Source organism: Sebastes fasciatus, chromosome 20 (genome assembly GCF_043250625.1).
Source record: "Sebastes fasciatus isolate fSebFas1 chromosome 20, fSebFas1.pri, whole genome shotgun sequence".
Lineage (NCBI taxonomy): Eukaryota > Metazoa > Chordata > Actinopteri > Perciformes > Sebastidae > Sebastes > Sebastes fasciatus.
In genome coordinates, this window is record NC_133814.1 from 23244202 (window position 1) to 23258227 (window position 14026).

General features: G+C 41.4%; 1 protein-coding gene across 9 annotated transcripts in view; it reads left to right on the top strand.

Annotated features, from left to right (window-relative positions):
- Window positions 1-14026, top strand: part of thrab (thyroid hormone receptor alpha b) — a 300247-nt gene that overhangs the window by 182300 nt on the left and 103921 nt on the right. For 6 of the 9 annotated variants that reach the window (XM_074619269.1, XM_074619268.1, XM_074619267.1 and 3 more), the window contains one exon: window positions 13017-13095. The gene's annotated coding sequence lies outside the window, so the exon portion shown is untranslated. Of the gene's footprint in view, window positions 1-12646; window positions 12850-13016; window positions 13096-14026 lie in introns of all 9 variants that reach the window. The other 3 variants (XM_074619271.1, XM_074619272.1, XM_074619270.1) reach the window with 1 other exon arrangement.

The following is a 14026-nucleotide window of genomic DNA, read 5'->3' on the forward strand; positions in this document are numbered from 1 at the left end:
TGGAGTCCCAGATAACAGACCCACATGTGACATCATGTGGTGAGTCACATGGTTTCTCAGTGTTTAGTGTGGCAGCCTGCGTGGATGATCTCACTCACTAACTCCTTATTGTGTCATGAAACAGCCCTGTTTTAATAGGAGGTTGATTAATACACTGAACAGTGGCAGCGTGTGTTTATACAGTATGTTTATATGCATGCCAGATTGCACACTAACATTCCACAGTGATGACATGCATGTGATTGCTGGGATGATGTCGCCTGGGATAATGCATGTGTTTCATTCAAAGGTTAATAGACTCGTAAAATTACAGTCGTTAAAAAGTTTTGAATGTTAAACTCATCATGTGGTGGCATCTGCAGCTCCTCGTGTCTCGCAGCCTCTCATCACGTATGTTCTGAAGGCACTAACTAAAGGCCTCCCTGCAGGGTGCTGGGTTATGTTAATGACATGGCTGCACAAAGGAACTGTCTGCTTTAATTATGGAAGAGTGTTGGGCTCATGGCTCCTGCTCCCCTTTCTGCTTTCTTTGATATTCCTTCCTCCTCTTCCACGCAGTTCCTTCCTTCTCTCCACTGCTCCCCCCCAACGTGGGCCCTTTGATTCCTCCTCCCCTGCACCCGTGAGGAGAGGTGGACTAATCCTCTGAATCAAATGTGTCACCTACTCTAAGCACGAATGAATAGGCCCTAGATTACCACTGGACACTAATCGCATTTGGGCTCCACGATGATAGCTTCTGTTCTGGGCCGGGCTGTGGGTCTGAGGCCGGGTGATTTAATGCATGTCTTGAGCTCTGGTGGGGCCCAGCTGTTGTCATGCACCTGTTGAGCTTCTTCCTTCCTGGAGTCTGTGGAGGGAAGCTCATAAACAGAATGGGTTTGCAAAGATGGAGTCAAGTTTGTTTATAAGACAGATCTAGTTACAACTTGAATCTTGTTTTCATAGATTTGACATCATCATTTCTATCATTTATGATAACACCTAGTGGGGTCGTCTGACTGCTTGTGTTTGTTGCCCTGGCCATAGGATGTCTTTAGCAATGTTGTGATGTTCACCACCACGCCATATCACTGTACCTTGGTGAGTTTGTAACTGAGATAGTGAGTCTTAAAGTTCAGTTACATCATGTTGGGTTTGGGATTCTTCTTCTTCTTTAAGTCGGTGAATGTCTCGCGGTTTACTGGTAGAACTGCTTGTAGATCATAGATAAAAGGCTGATATGAAAAATGTATTTATGACGGCTCTAATTTGAAACACTACTGAACTGACTGGTGGGGAAGACCCAACTGGGGAAGAACTGCAACAAAGCCTCCTCTGTTCCTGACTTATAGAAACCAGTGCAGTGCTGCTAATATTACCAACATGTCTGAAATGGCAAATTAAAATCACTCGAGCCAGTATGTGATGAGGATAAAGAGAGCCTCAAGAATCCATAGTGTACTATAGTGATTCAAAACGGTTGTGAATAACGAGCTCCTCATAGTCTCTGTGTTGTTGAGTGAAACATGATCAAATGTTTTAGATATATTGGATTCTGGATGTACATACTAATGTCCTAATTATCTACGGGACCCGATAGTATATTGACTTAGTCATGAGATCTGTTAAGGCCCTGACACACCAAGCCGACAGACGGGGCTGTCAGTGAGCATCCGTTGGTCTAGTTTTTCATTATAAACATATTACATACAGTTTATCTGCTGCAATGAACCCAGAAAAAAAACATTACAAACTATGTGTTTACAGTAGAACTGCAACGATTTATCGATTAGTTGTCAACTATTAAATTAATCGCCAACTATTTTGATAATTGATTAATCAGTTTAAGTCTTTATTTAAGAAAACAAAAGTCTAAATTCTCTAATTCCAGCTTCTTAAATGTGAAGATTTTCTGGTTTCATTACTTCTCTGTGACAGTAAACTGAATATTTCTGAGTTGTGGACAAAACAAGACATTTGAGGACGTCATCCTGGGCTTTGGGAAACACTGATCGACATTTTAAAAACCAAACAACTCATTTATTAATCGAGAAAATAATCGACAATGAAAATAATCCTTATATGCAGCCCCTAGTTTACACCAATCTCTCTCATCTCATGCTCATATACAGACATGGATTTCTATGAAGCTCTATAGCTTCCTTGATCTTGTGTCCCTTTCTCTGTTTCTCTACACATATCTCATGCAAATACAGTGTCGAGGGCACTGGAGCAAAGCTATTTGCAGCTTGACCAACAGTAAATTTTCATTTTGACAAGCCCTGCTGCATTGTCTTCTCCCTGTTCGCCGTGGCCTCTCCACCCCCCCGCTGTCTCCTTGAACCATCCAGCTGTGCAGCCTCTCATCAACGAGGCCTTGTGTCCTCTCGCTCTTTCAGTCTCGGGGTCTTTCATATCTTCGTCATCTCTCTCCTTATTGCTATCCTCTTCCTGATCTCTCCTCGGTCATCTTCTCCCTGAGTGCTGTGCGTTTTTATGGCCGCTCGTCTTCTAGTGAAACCAGTCTTTCACCGGGACGAAACGACCGCCCTTGGAGTGACACTATGAACATGCTGTCACCCCCTCAGACCCCCCTTCCTCTCTTCCCCAACCTGAATAGATTGAAACACAGATGGCCTGAAGGACGTTTACTGTAGTTGTGTGTGTGTGTGTGTGTGTGTGTGTGTGTGTGAGGGTTAGGGCATGCACATCCATGTATGTGTGAATAAATGGTTTCTTCCACAGTTCCACTCAGTGCACATGGCTTGAGAATTGATTCCTGATGTTATAGGCTAAATCTCGAGCTTTACGGGCAGAGTGAAAGAATGCAGTCAAACCCACAACTGTTTTGAACTACATGAAACAGCTAAAATAGCATGAAGGAGCAATTTTGTTGTCCCTAACTTACATCAATTCCAGCTGGGCAATACAGATTCCCCGAAGGGAATGTTTACATGTTTGTACTGCTGTCATGCAAAGCCCATCGTGTTGCACGGATGATGACGCCTTTACTGGGAACGAGGTCCAATTCGATCAACGTTGAAAGTGCATCCTGATGTACAGACATTTTAATCTTGCGCAAAAAAAGCTAGTTTGTTAATAACTCAGACAGACAGAGAGAGAGAGAGAGAGAGAGCGGAGAGCAGGGACGGGGGAACTGTAGATTCGGCGTTTTTTCTCACATTAAACTCGGTGAAATTAGACTTGAGTTGGACTAAAGCACACTTGGTGATTGTTGGAAAGAATAACGCCGACGGTTTAGGTGAGTTTTATTTTGTTTCTGTCCAGTTTGAATGAAGTGTTTTGTGATGCTCCGCTACGTACAGCTGATCTCAACATAAACAAAAACACGTGGATGATGGCACAAGCTGAACGGAGAGGGGGGGCAATCGTACTCGGACATCTTGGCGGAGGTCTGCGCTCTCCGAGTGCCATTCTAGTTAATCAATAGTTTGCATGCACAGATTTACTTAGTCAATACTTCAAAGATATGTGTATGTGCCCTCTCAAAGTAGTGCTACAGTATAATGTTGCATGTTAAAGGGACTGTGATATACGCAAATGCAGATCCCACTAGGGATGTCATGATACCAGAAATCTAGTAGTCGATAGCAATGCCAGTGAATTTACACGATTTTAGATACCCAATTCGATACCACGGTAAAAAAAAGAAAAAAAAAAGGAAAATGATGAGACTTTATTCCTCAGGTAGAGCTCAATGACAAACAGCAGAGGCTGTACACACACACACACACTCTCTCTATATACGTCCTCAGATTGCAAGCAGTAGTTTAAATTCACCATTAAATATTTATTTAAAATGCTAATGTTATATTTTGATGACAATAAAAAAAAGCACCACTTTTCAGAGATTTAGCAATAAACAACTAAAGATAGAAATTCAGTTCAGTTCAGTTTTTTCCCCGACGAGTGAATCCTCTTCTCGAACAAATTAGTAAAGGATCTCTGAAAAAGTAAACAAACCCATTGCATAAACAAGTAAAAAAAAATTACTCAGATTTTTATGCATATGGCGGTGTGTTCTTTATACTTTGCGGGTTTTCATAAAATTTGATTTAAAAAATCACAATATAGCTTACAGTATCGCAATATATCACAATATACTGAATGGTAGTCCCTGTATCATGATACGTATCCTCAGATTAGTGCCACATACACAGCCCTAATTGCATTTGGCTGAACATTGAAAGCCCCTTTTCTTCCTTGACATGGCATCAATGTGACTTGTGTCTCTACTAATGGAGCATATTTGATGCCATTTATCTTACCAGATCATCCTCCACGTTAATGATGAATAATTGGTTAATCATGTAAAGCATGACACAGATTGCACACCACTCTTTCCAAGCCAACGGTTGACTACTTCTCTCTGTTGTCGTCTCGCTCGCGCTCTCTTGCCAGACACGTTTGGGATCCCTCAGGCTGCTGGCACCGATACTCGTTAATTGCTGCTATTGTTTGATAGTATTTCTCTCGTTCGTTGCGGGTTGTCGGTGTTCTTCCAAAGAAGTTCATGAGGGGCTTCGGATGTTAGATCTCATTTACTGCTTATTGTGACTAAGTGAGATGGGTCAAGGTTAAGTGAAATGGAAGGAGGAGATGGTGTGAAGGTGGTGATGAGTAAGATTGGGAAATGAAGTGCCACTATGAAGCCTTGTTTTCATGTGAACTCTGCAAAGCCACTGACAGGGGAACTGCTTCATGCCAAACCAGTACAGATTGGTTTTGAGCCCTTTCCCACAGACAAGCCACAAGAATATCCATGATGCAATGTGCTGATGCAAAGCAGACGAGTGGGATCTTGGCTGACATTTTTTGCTGAAATTACATGACTTCCCTCCAACCAACGGAGATTATCAGTTTATTAAAAGCATGGCAGTGTATAGTTAGATTATAATCTCTTCTGACTTCTCAAGGCTATCCATCTCTAAACCACTGCATTGTTAAGAGAGCACCTCAAAGTATTTCTGGAGGCAACCGATGCGTCTAAAACTGCCTGCCGATCTTCTGGTTGATGATATCTTTTGCTGAAATTGCAGGTGTAATTGGGGCCTTTGTACGTTGAGATGACACTTTGCACCCCCAGAGCTGCAGCTCTTTATGACTTGCCATGTTTAGCCTCGCACGGCTCCATTTGCATCGTCAGAGGATCTTTTCCCTGAAGGCAGAACAGCGAGGCAGGATCTGATCTTTTCCATCCACCATCATTCATAGTCCTGACAGGCCAGAGAATTCCCCGCACCCCTCCCGGCCTGGAGTTCAAAGCCTCACATTTGCCACCAGAGAGGGGGGTGTAGTGGTGAACTTGGGGCCCACTGACAGAATTTACCCTCAAGATGTTTTCAGTTGAATATCCTCTGAAGTGGGGAGACTTTTTCTGCTTCTGTTTTAGACTTCCTCAAGTCCAATGTGTGTTTTTTTTTTTATCTTGTGAGATCATATCAATGTCGTGAACTAGGGGAAGCACATATCCGACAATGCAACCCTTTTCTTGCAGCGTGCATCAAAGTCGCTTCTTTGGAAATGCAGAACTTTTTGAATTGCCTTAAGGCTCATAACTGTGATGCCGTCGCTGCCTTTTGATTTGCACCAACTAATGATGTCTTCATTGTTGGATTGAAAAATAGTAAGGCAAGTACTCTGCTCCATAACAGCCTCCGAAATACTTCTCATAGCTTACTTCAATTAGAGCTAGCAGTCACATTGTTAAAACTTAATGAACTGTATTTACAAGGCAGGTTTTACAGTCCCTCTGTAAAAACGTAAAGATGTGGTGGCAATGTTGGGACTCGGGAGGGCAGGCGTGGTCGGATAAGAATCAGTCAGTCACGTTGAGGACTAGACGCAGCCTTTGACGGATCTTATCAAAGTCTCCTTCTCTTTCTTTGTGGAACACTTCCAGGCTTGTTTAGAGCTATCAGATAATGACATATTCCTCAGGAGCTTCTTTATGGCATTGTGCCTTTAGGTCAGATGACAACTAGAAATGAAATTTTGACAGCACCAGACCCCGAAACACCTCCTGCACCTTTGATCAAGCAGAACTGGATCTCCTTGTGATGCAGTTTGGTATCTTTAACAGCCATACTACCTTTTTCGGTTGGCATTTTGATTGGTCAAGAGTCTTGTTAGTGTGTTAGAGTCATGGTCTGAGGATTGAAGCCAATGCCTCAAACCTGCATTTTTTCTAACAGCCAGCAGGAGGCGACTCCTCTGGTTGCAAAAAGAAGTCTGATTGTATAGAAGTCTATGAGAAAATGAGCCTACTTCTCACTTGATTTATTACCTCAGTAAACATTGTAAACATGAGTTTATGATCTCAATCGCTAGTTTCAAGTCTTCTTCAATACAGCATGATGTTCATTTAGTAAATTATGGTCCCATTAGAGTCAAATAGACCATAAAGCAGGGGATGCTTTAGGGCGTTTTTTGCGTCAGCCACCATAGTTCTCCTACACGCTTGGCACACGGGAGAAGTTTCGGTTGGGTGCAATCTGCAGCCTCACTGCCAGATGCCGCCAAATCCTGCATACTGCACCTTTAATAAAGAATAACAATACAGCATCTGCACATTTTCTGAAGTAAACCATGGATCAATATTCTATTTAACATCTTCGTTGCCTTTTTCACTCTGGCTGTTGTCGTCCACAGCACCTCCGATTCAACCTTGCACTTTGCTCTGCAATATTGATCCTGACCCAGTTTCTCTGTGCATTAGACTGTGCAACCTCACAACCTTGTACTGTTTACTCGTAGCACCTGCGGTCGCTTTGTTGACAGGAAATAGGAAGTCGCTCGTTTACAACTCGCACTGCCGTGACCTGCCGTAACTTTGTTGTTGATGCATCAGCAATGCTTCAGATGTCAATAGCAGGTGATGTTTTGGGGCTTTAAATGATGGTGAGTTTGTTGCTCAGATATTTTTAGCTCAGAAAATCCTGTTCAGTGCAAAGAAAAAAAGCAAGTGATTAGACGCAGACCATCATGAAAGCTGTTGATCATATGTCCCGTCCTGTATGAACCTTGCGACAGTTCAGTAAGGGACACGCCTCGTGTACTGTACAATATTTGTGCCTTTGCTCCAGGATGGGCTTAGATACACCATATAAGATAGCTATCCAGTCGGTGCAAATATAGCACAGGCATGTGATCACATGCCACAGTAATGCTACCGAGATCAAACTTGACATAGGACACCCGTCAGCATGTACACAGGGCTAGCAAAGTCTCACACTTCCGTATGGAAAACACACATGAGACAACTGCATATTCACTTGTATGCTGCAAGGCTAAGGCATCATGGATGTAGGAAAAAATATGAAAAATATGTGAAAAGATGCATTATTGACACAGATTGTACAATTTAAAGGGATACTGCAGCAATTTAGTATTGGACATCCATAAAGTTGGGGGATGCAAGACGGATTAAAAAAACAAAGATTGGTCAAAAACGAAGAAGCAGATCCTGACATTTAGTCCTTAGCATGAGTCAGCTTTAAAAACACTAGATCCTGCAACTCCGTAGCATCTTTCATTAGACGGCCTCTGCTTGTTAAACCCCTCATCTTTCAAACTTCATGCCCCCAGTTTATAACACAAGTTTTCTACCAGATACTTAAAGGTCCCATATTGTAGAATGTGAGATTTCCATGTCTTTTAATATATAAAATACTGGGAAAGCATCACAACACTCAATCTATGGAGAAATGCACACATCCGTATCCAGAAACTGTGGTTTTAAATGAGCAGTCAGGACTTCTGTGAGGTTGTGATGTCACAACTATACAGTCACCGGTCGAAGTGGCGCTAAACTCTTTGTAGTTGCAACCCTGTCTCCTACAAAATGTAATGTTCCCAAACAACTAAACTACTTTCTCAATTTCAATGAAAAACATATTTTGTCCCGGATTATGGTCGCAGCCTTAAACGGCTTTAAACATGTGGTTAACGTTGTAAATTGAAAGAAAACAAAACAAAAAATGTTTAAAGTTTAGTCAAAGAAACATTGTGGTTTGGCCTAAAATGGCAACGTTTTTTAAGTAATTAACATCAGTGAATGTTGACTTTTGGTTTCACAGCGGTCTGCTGGGTGAAAGTCCTGTTTGGTTGACCCGACCTCCTCGACTTCCTCCCAATGCGTAATTCTGCAGACTATCACTACAAACGTATTTGTGATACGTCAAAAATGAAAGTAATCCGTGACAAAGTACGTTTCCCTCTAAACGTAATTCACAATGCAGTTTCATTGTATGGGAACGGAATTTTTAGGCGACAGGGCTGTTAGTTGATACACCCAGTGAGTCCTTGGCTGCAGTGACGCTGTGAAGATGCCAACAGCTCAGATTTGGAAGACCAGAAACGCTGACTAATCAGAGCAGACTGGGCTTTTTCGGGAGGCATGCTTAAAGAGACGGGCGCTAAAACGGAGCGTTAAAGACAGAGGGTGAATACAGGTATCTTCAGACAGCCAGTATGAGAAAAATAATGTGTTTTCTGAACATTAAAGCATTTAAACATGTTCAAGTTAAAACCTAAAATACCAGTATGAACTTGAAAATTAGCATGTCCCCTTTAAAGTCTCAAGCCTAGCTCTAGATTTCCCCCCTCCATTGCCAAAGAAGACAACTGTTTTCACAGGGTGAATTATTGTCTCCATCATTGGGTAAACTGATCTTTATGTGTAAAATCGGTGGAGTTCCCCTTCCCGTCCTAAATCCTATGTGAAGCAGTGAGCCAGGTCGGGTTACTAATGAACATTAATCAGATCCTCAGGCAGAATACTTGTTACATATTTGCAGGTGAGCCACTCCCCAACAATGCAGTGTAAATACCAACTGGAGGATTCATATTGGTGTTGACAACCCGGTGCTGGTTAACCACCTGTCAGATTCCTTCTCTGAGACATTCATTCTCACTCACACACACTCTTTTTCTTCCTCCACACTCACTTTATATTATTAGTTAGCTGCAGTAGGAGGGCATCATATGACTGCTTCTCCATTCAGGCTCTTTATTGTTTGTCCAGTTCCCCCTCTCAGTGAGCTACCTCTTTCCTTGTGCCCTGTCTTTTTTCTTCTTTTTTTTTGCCCACGCCGGTCTGCAGGGGAAGAGCCCTCCAGCTAATTAGAGACTTGCCAGTGGAATTTCACTGCGACAAAGGGAGCTATTCATGTCGGCAGGATGGTGAAAAGGCCACACTGGCAGCGGTGATAGCATTGCTAGCAAGATGAAGAGGCTTCACTTTGAAGCTCGTCTTCTTCCAAGCTCTCAGCTCAATGCTGCTCAGCCTTCAGCCCCCTCCATCTCTTCTGCAGTGTTGGGGGGGGGTAGATCTAAGTTGTCACAGACTGTCAGCACAGAGGCTAAATAGTTGACCTCCCATCTTAACGTGTTGTCTTCAGTGAGTTGATCCGGTGTCTCCGTGGCAAATCCGACCCATATTCCTTCATTCAAACAGACGGTCGCCGCACAGACACAATCCATTTCACCGCCTCTCTGCTAATCCGCCGTCTGCAAAGCCCACAGATCCCCTGTGTAAACTCAGCGCGTGACCTTCGGCCTCATCTATTAGCTAAATTAGTCAGAAGCTCTTGCACTTCTATCCATAAAACTACCCATCCGTCTCCCCATCCTCTCCTCCCCACAGCAGGAAATAAATGTATTCTTTATGTTCAGACGGAGGGGAATTCCCCTCTTGTGGAATGTGAAATGAAACCCACCCATCACATTTTCCACACATGCCATCAAGTGAACGCAGCTAAATTTATATCATAGCACCATATACATCATCCCAACCCGGGTGTCCACACACACACACACACGTAGATGAAAATGTACATGTGATATACAGATATGAAGCTGCAACACAGACGCTTCCTAATTCCACACTCCACATATAGAAAGTCAGGCACACATGCGTTCCTTCCGCCACTTCCCCTCCGATGGGACCGTAAAGACATTAACGGCTTCCTCTTTTCCTTCCCGCCTCAAAACGCTCTGCAGTTTAAGCTGATTTCTTTCCTTCCTCTTTCTCACTTTCACAGATTTTCCTCACAATTTTCTGTTTCTCTTTTCCTCCCCATCATCTGTTTTTCTTCTTCTGTTCCCTGCTTTGTTGTTGTGTGGGAAGTATCTGTCTGTTGTGGGCAGCGTGCCTACCGACGCCTGTGGGCATTACCGTTCATGTGGATTTGTTATTGAGACACGAACCGTAATGAATTGTAACAGGGATAAATTGCCTGTGAACGCTTAAATACATTTTGTCATTGCCGTGCCGTTTTTTTAATATGAAGTTGTCGTCTTTGTAATAAACCTCACTAGATAATAAACAGGTTGTGAGGTGCAGCTGGTGTAGCCACAATCAGCTTTTCATTTTTCAATAGGAACTGACATATAGGAACAAAAGTCATAATGCATATTACATTTTTGCATAAAACTGAACTTGAATTTTATGCTTTTGCCAAGTCGCTGTCGTCTCGCCGCCATCACTCTGCTCTCTGTCAGTTCTGGTTTTCAAGCTTCAACCTTTTTAATTGAATGACTTTCCGTTTGTGTTGGCACCACAACAGGTATTTAGTTTTGATAATATTAGCTATTGAATTATTGTACTTTTTTTTAACAAAAGAAAATCAGTTGTCTTGTGAATGATGTGGGTAAAAAGACAGCATCGATGTTTAAAGGGACAGTGTGTAGTATTTCGGGGGATATATTGGCAGAAATTGATCATAATATTAATAAGTGTGTTTTCTTTAGTGTATAATCACCTGAAAATAAGAATTGTTGTGTTTTCATTACATGATAATGAGCCGTTTATATCTACTTTGGGAGCTGCCGCCAAATCCTACACACTGCACCTTTAAAGGAATTGTTTGACATTTTGGGAAATACGTTAATATGAAGCTAAAGTCAGCAGACGGTTAGTTTAGCTGGGCATCAACACTGGAAAAAAGGGGGAAAAGTATCGCCTCGCTCTCTGTCCAGAGATAGCAAAATCCGCCTAAAGCTCACTTATAAACACATTATACACGCAGTGTCTTTAATAATCCATGTGGGAAAGTGTTAAAATAGAAAAAGGGGGTAAGAGTGTATGTGAAATTACATTACAGTATGTGTATATGAAAACAAGTAAAAGATATACAGTAAATGTCCCCTCACTATACCACCAATAAATTCAAAATCAGCTCATTATGCCTTCAGTCATTACGGTCCTACTCTCTGGAGGACTCTGGACACTCTGCCTTTTTTTAAAAGCAGACTAAAAACATATCTTTTTTTGCAAGCTTTTAGATGTGTTTAGCCGTCCTGTTGTCTTCCCGTCGACCATGCAACTTTTGTCTTCCCGGGTCAAAATTGATCTGATCTGGTTTGACTGTTTTTAAAGCATACATTATAAATTATCACCCAATTCTGTATTACACCTTTTTTGGAATTCATGGTCAATAAACCTATTTATATGAAATTAAACTTAATTTTTTAGGAAAAAAATGCAGAAATTATGAATTACTTGGACTAAACTCAAAATTGGAGGAATAATGTTGATGGATTATAACAGACCGGTGAATGTCAAAGTTTAGTCCGAATATTACAAATATTATAATATAAAAAAAAAAATTGTGACAGTGTGTTTTTTGCAAAGACCATAAGGGAACAAAAAGACATCCATATTTATGATATAATGAAGTTTGAAAACGTGTCTGACCCGAAGACAACAGGAGGGTTAGTATGTGGTAACGGGTAAAACTTTAATTTTAGAATCAGTATTATTATTGTTATTATTCCAATTTGAATAATAATAAGATCTTCTTATCTTATTCCCCTTTTACTGTAATACCTTCTTTACTTATATGTTCTTATTTCATATGTTTCATAAATGTTTTTGCCTGTTTTTTGTTTTTATTTGAAGCACATTGCGTCTACGCCTGTCGTATGAAATGTGCTACTGTATATAAATCAGATTTGATTGAATTTGAAGATAGACTTACAGTATCAAACGTGCTTACTGACCGTATCGGGGAACCAACGCTATAGCTGGAGATGCTGTGAAGTAGAGCTGGGTGGATGGATAAACTGTTGTTCGTCAAGAAATAGGTCCAAAACGTAAATCCCCTTAAACCACAAATTGTGGTTTTTACATTTCTGTCGAGGTAGCCTATGGGTTAAACAAACAAGATACAACTTTTTAAAGTGTATTTTTTTCACTTTGAACAGAGATTTTAGCTGGTAACATGTCATGAGTCCAGCTCCATACTTCACACACAGACACCATATTGATACTCAGAAGGAAAGCAAATATTCCCCTAAATGTTAAATGGAAATTTGGCAACTCACAGCTGATGTTAACGCAGCTAGCTCAGCACAAGAGTGCGTGCACAAGCGTCTCATCTGAGATGACAGGCTGGTAAACATCAAAGTGTGACCCTACAGGTAGCAGACGTCTGCAGCGCGCACGCCAACGTCTGCCTGATGTCAGTCTGTCAACGTCTCCAGCTCCGATGCTGACATTAAATCCGGTAATGCTAGCTTTAGGAGGATGTTTTTGCTCCCATTATAGCATGACTGTGACGCAGGCCCATAGATAAATGTTTGGCTTTCATGTCTGACTGTGAGGTAAACAGGCCCAGGCTTCTGACTTACATTTTCACAGAAGGAGGAGGCGGGGGGAGGAATAGATGGAGCGGAAGAGGAATAAAGGATAGGAAGAGAGGGACAGAGAGAGACAGAGAGAGGCAGAGGAAACCAAAACAAGGTCTTCAAACTAAGAGGAAATAAAGGAGGAAGGAAAGAGAGGACGGATGAAGGGAGAGAAGTCAACAGAGGAAGTACAGACAGAAACAGAGAACAAGAAAAGTAAGAGGAATGAGGACAGAGAGGAAAGGGGGAGGATGGGGGTGTGTCCTCGCTGGCCTTTGTACTGTATGGCCTTGTTTGTTTTCTATATGCTATATCCCTCCCTTCCTCCGCCCTCCGTCTCAGCTGCTCACCCGCCCTAACAATCCTCTTTTTATTTCTTCCAGGGCGGAGACGAGGCGGACCACACAACGCAGGAGGCCTGGGGAAATCATTAACCGCACACAAACACACACAATATGACTGGTAGGTTGTGTTCTGCCCGTCTGCCCATGTGATTAATACATGTATGTTTATAATGCGTGTGTACACATCACAGACTCAGCAAGCGGCTGGTTTGTATAACGATTTGTTATCCTTATCCCGTCCACTGTCCTCATCCTCTAATTGTGCACAGTGATTTGTCACATATGCAGTGTGTGCGGCTCATACGCTCGCTCTCGCTCTGGAGCTCCGCCTCGCTTAGCTTATAGTTTATAAACAGGAAGCTTCAGTGACGCCCACTGAGGAGCCGCTACAGGTATTATAAGGACATGTTCCACTGATTTACTCAGTAAAATACAATCCCTTACAACGTAAACAGAAGTAAAACTAGAAGTACATATTAAGTCATTTCTTTTATCAGTTCCTTTTTCATATAGTTCAGCTGATTTGTATTTGGCGCTGTTGCCTCACATCCAGTGTTGAAAGAAGTATTCAGATATTTTATTTTACTTTATAATTCCTCTTGTATAAACATAAAGAAATGTAAGAAAATAGAAATAAAAGAGTATGTAACGTGTAAATTATGTACATAATGCCACAATATAAACACAATATATGTAAAGAAATATAAGTACTAAAATTAAAAATGAGAATATAAGAAATATGTACAAATATTTGCATTAAGACGTGTAATATATAACAAATAACCACAGTGCAAAAACGTAAATAGAAAATGCTGAGAAGTGGGATCTATCAAGTGTGTTAATATAAGTGCCAGAATGGTATAAATAAGAAATTAATAGGAAGATTTCTTGAAATTTTACATTATAAATGCAGTGTTAATGACAGTGTTTGCACAGTTGAATTAATTGAAATAAAAGTACCAATACAGCAACGTAAATATAGAAGTAAAAGTCCCGCATGATATTCCTACTTAATTAAAAGTACATAAGTATTAGCAGCAAAATATAGT